The sequence below is a fragment of the Arachis hypogaea genome, chromosome 19 (genome assembly GCF_003086295.3).
Source record: "Arachis hypogaea cultivar Tifrunner chromosome 19, arahy.Tifrunner.gnm2.J5K5, whole genome shotgun sequence".
Taxonomy (NCBI): domain Eukaryota; kingdom Viridiplantae; phylum Streptophyta; class Magnoliopsida; order Fabales; family Fabaceae; genus Arachis; species Arachis hypogaea.
The window spans coordinates 104,534,820-104,540,819 of record NC_092054.1 but is presented as its reverse complement, the minus strand read 5'-3'; the positions used below and the strand labels follow the sequence as shown (position 1 = coordinate 104,540,819).

Below are 6,000 nucleotides of genomic sequence, written 5' to 3'. Positions count from 1 at the left end.
TTGGGTTAAAACGGCGGTTAAAATGGCATTTTTTTGTTGGTTAAAATGGTAGTTCAAACCGCCGTTATTTTCAGGGTAAAATGGCGTTTTTGGTTGGTTAAAACGGCGTTTATGAACCGCCATTTTTACCTTGGCAGAGTGGCATTTTCTATTGGTTAAAATGGCATTTGAAACCACCATTTTTACCGGATTAAAACGACATTTTTAGTTGGTTAAAATGGCATTTTGAACCGCCATTTTTACCCTGATAATGGCATTTTTATTGGTTAAAATAGCGTTTGAAACCGCCTTTTTTACCATGCTAAAATGACATTTCATGTTGCTTAAAATGGCAATTACAATGTGCCGTTTTTACCGGATAAAGTGACATTTTTTATCGTTTAAAAAGGTAGTTTTAACCATTGTTTTTACCATATTAAACAAATAATTTTCTGTTTAAATTTTTACAATAACAAAAAATCATAACCTATAAACAAAATATTATATAATTCATAAATAAAGTATTAAATATAATATAAAATTTTTTAGTACTGAAAATCAAAATTAATAACTTCACTCTAGTAGTTGAATAATTGACAAATTTAGAATTCTATAATAATCTTCTATTGTGCTTCTAGAAATTCTCTGCTTGGAGGATCTGAGTCTGAGCTTCTTTCTGCCACCGTGTTCTCTTACTTTTCGACTTTAATGAATTCTCCATTAAAAGAATTCTCTTCCTCTTCTTTCTTACCTTCAATCTCTACTTGAGGTAAGTCCCCGTTTGTTTCCTATTATAAATCATTCAAAGTAAAGAAAAACATAATTAGGAACTAAGAACATATTATTCATCCTGATTCAATTTTCTTAAGCAATGCTACTATAGTATTAGGTGTATCAATCTTATATGGATTACACTAAAATATCACTGATGAATGAATATTAGATAAAACTCAAGGCAATGCAAAACTTCTAAAGTAACAAATGTAAAACAACATAAAAAAAATACCTTAATTTTATCATCTTTATGATCTGTGTCCTCAACAGCTTTTGTCACTAGAACTTCTAAAACAACTGTTGCCTCTGCGTCCATGTTTGCTTCCTCTTAATAGCTGATCAAGAAGAAAAGGAATGATATGAGGTTTGTTGTTTGTTATAGATTAGAATAAACAAAGAAGAGGGTGGGGAGAGGGTTGTTAATAATAAATTAATAATGATAATATTGAAAAATTGAAAAGTTGGATGCTCATGGGACTCCAAAAGTAGCATACAAATAAATACAACTATTAACTATATAGTCTATACTCTACAGTCTATAGTTGCTGAATTCCACCGGCATCATTTTCAATTTTCAAGGTGTAAATTCACTTATTGCAAGTTTGCAACAGCCCCCCCCTTATAACACATGACACAAAAAAGTTGGTCCAATACAAATAATAAAATTATTAGTTTAAAAAATGACACTTCTTTACAAGTTTATAGAACTTGTATGCCCCCCAACTTTTATCATCCCAAGTAGTGAGTGGCATCTTCCTGGTATCATCCCAAGAAAGTCCACAATTTTGTTGAGCTGTTTTGCTCTTGATTCCTTCATGTTCTTTTTGTGAAAGTTATTAAAAATTAGGATTGAGTATGTGATGAGAAAATTTGAAGGAAAAGAAAGAGATGGCATATATATTACTGTGACAACTTCCAAGAGATTGGGATTGTCGTGCAAGAATTTGAGAAGCCAAGTAAGAGGAGTTGCATTGGTGTCATATGCAGCGAAGATCATGACAAGTCATCTTATGCTAGCTTTTCAAGGAATTTTTACTTGTTTCATTTGGTTTTATGCACTTTCTTGCATTATAAGTAAGTAATTTGGAGTGAATTTGCATGGTTTTGTTGAATCAATCAACCATCCTTTATTTGACACTAAATCATGAGGTTTAAGCTAAATTTAATTGGTTTTTGAATGATTTATGAACCTTGTGAATTTGGTGATGCTTTGATTGGTTGTTTGAATTACTTGTAGGTGAAGAAATGGTTGAAAAAGGAATTTTTGGCACGCTTTTGAAGTAAAAGTATGCTTTGAACCTTAGGCCACGCTTTGGAAAGCGTGAGGAACCAAAAGCGTGGTGCATCAACCAAGGAGGCAAGAGGGCATAGCACTCAGTGAACTTACTTAACTGAGCGCTAGCCCAACACCAAACCAAGCAAGACTAATGGCGCACCAAGGAAGCACCAACAGCATGGAGTTAAGTTAAGTTACTTAACTGAGCGCCCACAACGAGTGAAGAAAGCACTAGCGCTCAGTTAACTTTAGTTAACTTTTTTGTGGCCCTCCCAAAAGAAATTCAAAGAGCATTGAAGAAAAAGGGAGAGCCAAGTTTCGAACCAAGGACATGGGGAAACCAAGGAGGCGTTACTACTTGCAAGAAAACAAACCAAAATGGGTTTAATGAGGTTTGAACCTGGAGCTTCCTTGCATGAGCACTCTTTACATTGCAAATGGCCTAGGAAATTGGTATTGAATGGCTCAACCAAGGTTCGAATTGGCAACCTCCACCAAAAGCAAAAGGGGCGCTCAGTTACTTACTCTTCACTGAGCGCTACTCCTTGAAATAAAAATGGCACACAATACCTCACAAGGAGTCGAACCTGGAGCTCTCAAGTCAAAGCATAAGGCGCTACACTAGTGCTCCATAAAGAGGGCGCTAAGTTAAAAGTTTCCAACTGAGCTCTACCCTTTCATGCCAAGAAAATTTGTGATTTGCTTCCACCAAGGCTCGAAGCTCAGTTAATTGCTTTTCACTGAGCGCTATAGAAACTCACTTGAGTGAGGCTTGTGACGCAACATGGGAAAGCCAAGGGAGCACATGTAGCGCTCAGTTACTTTAAAGTAACTGAACGCTACCCTGGAGCAAGGCACGCACCAAAATGAAGCCATGGACCAAGACTTGGAGTGCTCAGTAAACTTAGTTAACTGAACGCTCCACTTCAATTGCTATTTTGGATTCAATTCTTCACCAATTGAGAAGCCCATTCCAAATTCTAAAAATCCAAAATAGAAAGTGTATAAATAGAACTTAGTTTGATTTAGAGAGAACCTTTTTGTTGACACTTACTTTCACTTTTGAATTTTCATTGATTTTGAGTTTTGAACTGAGAATTGGGATTGAGAGCTGAGTTCTCTCCTCCTTGTTCTCACTTTTGATTTTCTGGAATTCTGTATTTGAATTGTGGATAGAGATTGAAGAAATTCTGTTTCAATCCTTGATCTACAATTCATCTTTGTTCTCTTCTGCAAGATTCTAAGGAATTGTGAATTGGATTTAGCTTTCTGTTTTGATTTCCATTTCTTCTGCTACTTTTGCTATCTTCCTTTGGATCTTGAATTGAGTTTTTGAAGAGTTCCATTTATTCAAATTATGAGAATCAGCTCTTACTCTTCCTCTCAATTGATCTAAGGACTGGATCTAAATTTCCTTTATTGTTTTACATTTTCTTTTCTTCTGCAAATTATTCTCTGCTGGATCAAGGAAAAATTTGAGATATAGACTTGTTTTCTAGTCTCATTGAGCCTCTGAGCTCTTGGATTTCCTTCCTAGTCCTTGCAATTTAGTTGAATTTATTTTCTGTGTTATTTTTCATTGCAATTTACTTTCTGTTTAGATCTTTTGCACTTAATTCATCTTCTTTACTTTCTGTCATTAAATTCTAAATTCCAGCATCCCACACCCCTTTATTATTCAAGCAATTTACATTTCTTGCAATCTAAGCTTCAGCAATTTACATTTCTTGCAATTTAAGTTTCAGTCATTTACTTTCTTGCACTTTAAGTTTCTGTAATTTTACTTTCTGCACTTTAAATTCCTTGTCATTTACATTTTGTCGGTTACAAATTACTCATGTGAGTAATTACTACTTGATACGACCCGGTACACTTGCCGGTGAGTTTTATGTGTTGGAATTTCAGTTCTAATCCATCAAGTTTTTGGTGCCGTTACCGGGAATTGATTAGATTGAAAATGATTAAGTAAGGTGGTGGTCTAGATTAAGCACTTTTTCTTTATTTTTGTTTATTTCCTTTGTTTTTAACTAGCACACTAACTATTTGAGACTTTGTCTCTACTAACTCTCACTGCACTCAAGCTACAGGGTGCTCTTGTGTTTCTTGTTGTTTTGGTTTTATGACAGAGGTAAGAAGGGAGACCCCTACTTTTTGTGAAGCTGATGAAAGAACTCTCTGAAGGATAAGAAAAGAAGCAAGAGGGAAAGGAATTGTTGGAAAGGAAGAACTTTTTGAAGAAGAATTTTATGAGATGGAGGAACACTCAACAAATCCAACAAATCCACCAGTAGGAATGGCAAACAACAATGGTCAACTACAAAGGAGAGTATTGAATTTATACACATTTGCTAATCCAAGACATTGTGGGAGTAGCATCCTTACTCCAAATATCAATGCAAATAACTTTGAATTGAAGCCCCAGCTCATGACATTGGTACAAAACAATTGTTCATATGGAGGAAGCACTTTGGAGGATCCAAACCAACACTTATCTACCTTTCTGAGGATTTGTGACACAGTGAAATCCAATGGTGTGCATCCAGAAACATACAAATTGCTGCTGTTCCCATTTTTATTGAGATACAAGGTTGCTCAATGGCTTAAAACCTTTACACAAGGAAGCATCACTAGCTAGGAGGATCTAGTGAATAAATTTTTGGCCAAATTCTACCCCCCTCAAAGAATCATCAGACTCAAGACTGAGGTGCAAACCTTCTCACAAATAGATGCTGAATCTCTCTATGAGGCATGGAAAAGGTACAAGGTCCTAATTAGAAAATACCCCCCTGAGATGTTTAATGAATGGGACATCCTTCAAAACTTTATGAAAGTTTGACTATGAAGGCTTAGGAAGCATTAGATCATTCAGCAGGAGGCTCCTTACAATTGATGAAGACAGCAGAGGAAGCTCAAAACCTCATTGATATGGAGGAAAACAATCAATATTTCTTTGGCCATCAGAGACAACGCCAACCATCACAAAGGAAAGGAGTTCTAGAGTTGGAAGGAGTAGACACAATCCTAGCTCAACACAAGATCATGCAGCAGCAAATCCAACAACAATTTGAGCAAATGGCTAAAAGGATTGATAGCCTCCAAGTCGCAGCAGTAAACACAAGCCAACCATCAACCACATAGGGACAAAATGAAGAGAGTCAAGAAGATCAGCAGCAAGAACAAATTTAATATGTGAACAACCAAGGGTCTGGCCAAAATGAGGTTTATGGTGATACCTACAATCCATCCTAGAAGAACCATTCAAATCTCAAGTGGGGAGATAACCATAATCAAAACCAGCAGCCATGGCAAAGAAATTCAAACCAAAACAACTCAAGAAATAACCAAAACCACAACCAGCAAAACACAAACCATAATCCATATAGGAAACCCCAAAACAACCACCCAAATTCCAGCTATTATTCACCCAATAACCAAACCACTAACCAAAACACCTACCATCAACCTTCACCATCTCACAACTAGCCACAAGCATCACAAGACACTCAAAGAATCTCTAACTTGGAGATGTTGCTAGAAAAGATGCTGAAGAACTAAGAGATAACAAACAAGAATCAGGAAGCCTCAATAAGAAACCTGGAGAGGTTGATGGGACAATTGTCCAAGCAAGTTGCAATTGAAAGGCCAACAAGCTCACTCCCAAATGATACCATTCCAAATCCTAAAGAAGAATGCAAAGCCATTCAACTGAGGAGTGGGAAAACCTTGGTGAGTAACAAAGAAGTTAACAGGAGGCCTATGGAGAATGGTGAAGCTAGCAGCAAGGAAGAGGTGATAGCAAGTAAACAACCTCAAGAGAAGCTTGAAGAGAAGGATGACCAGCCACAAGAATCAAGGAAAGGGAAGCAAGTAATGAAGGAAGCATCTCAATGACAGAAGCAGGTGGTGAAGGCTTTCACATCTCCCTTACCATATCCTCAGAGGTTCAACAAGGAAACCAAGGATCAACACTT

The 6,000-nt window shown here is 36.5% G+C and overlaps 1 long non-coding RNA gene across 1 annotated transcript in view; it reads right to left on the bottom strand.

Annotated features, from left to right (window-relative positions):
• Positions 1–462: 462 nt before the first annotated feature.
• LOC112775131 (uncharacterized) overlaps positions 463–6,000 on the bottom strand; it is a 29,507-nt gene continuing 23,969 nt past the window's right edge. The window contains exons 3-4 of the long non-coding RNA XR_003189457.2: positions 986–1,088; positions 463–767 (exon numbers count right to left, since the gene is read on the bottom strand). This is a non-coding gene — a long non-coding RNA (uncharacterized lncRNA). The remainder of the gene's footprint in view (positions 768–985; positions 1,089–6,000) is intronic.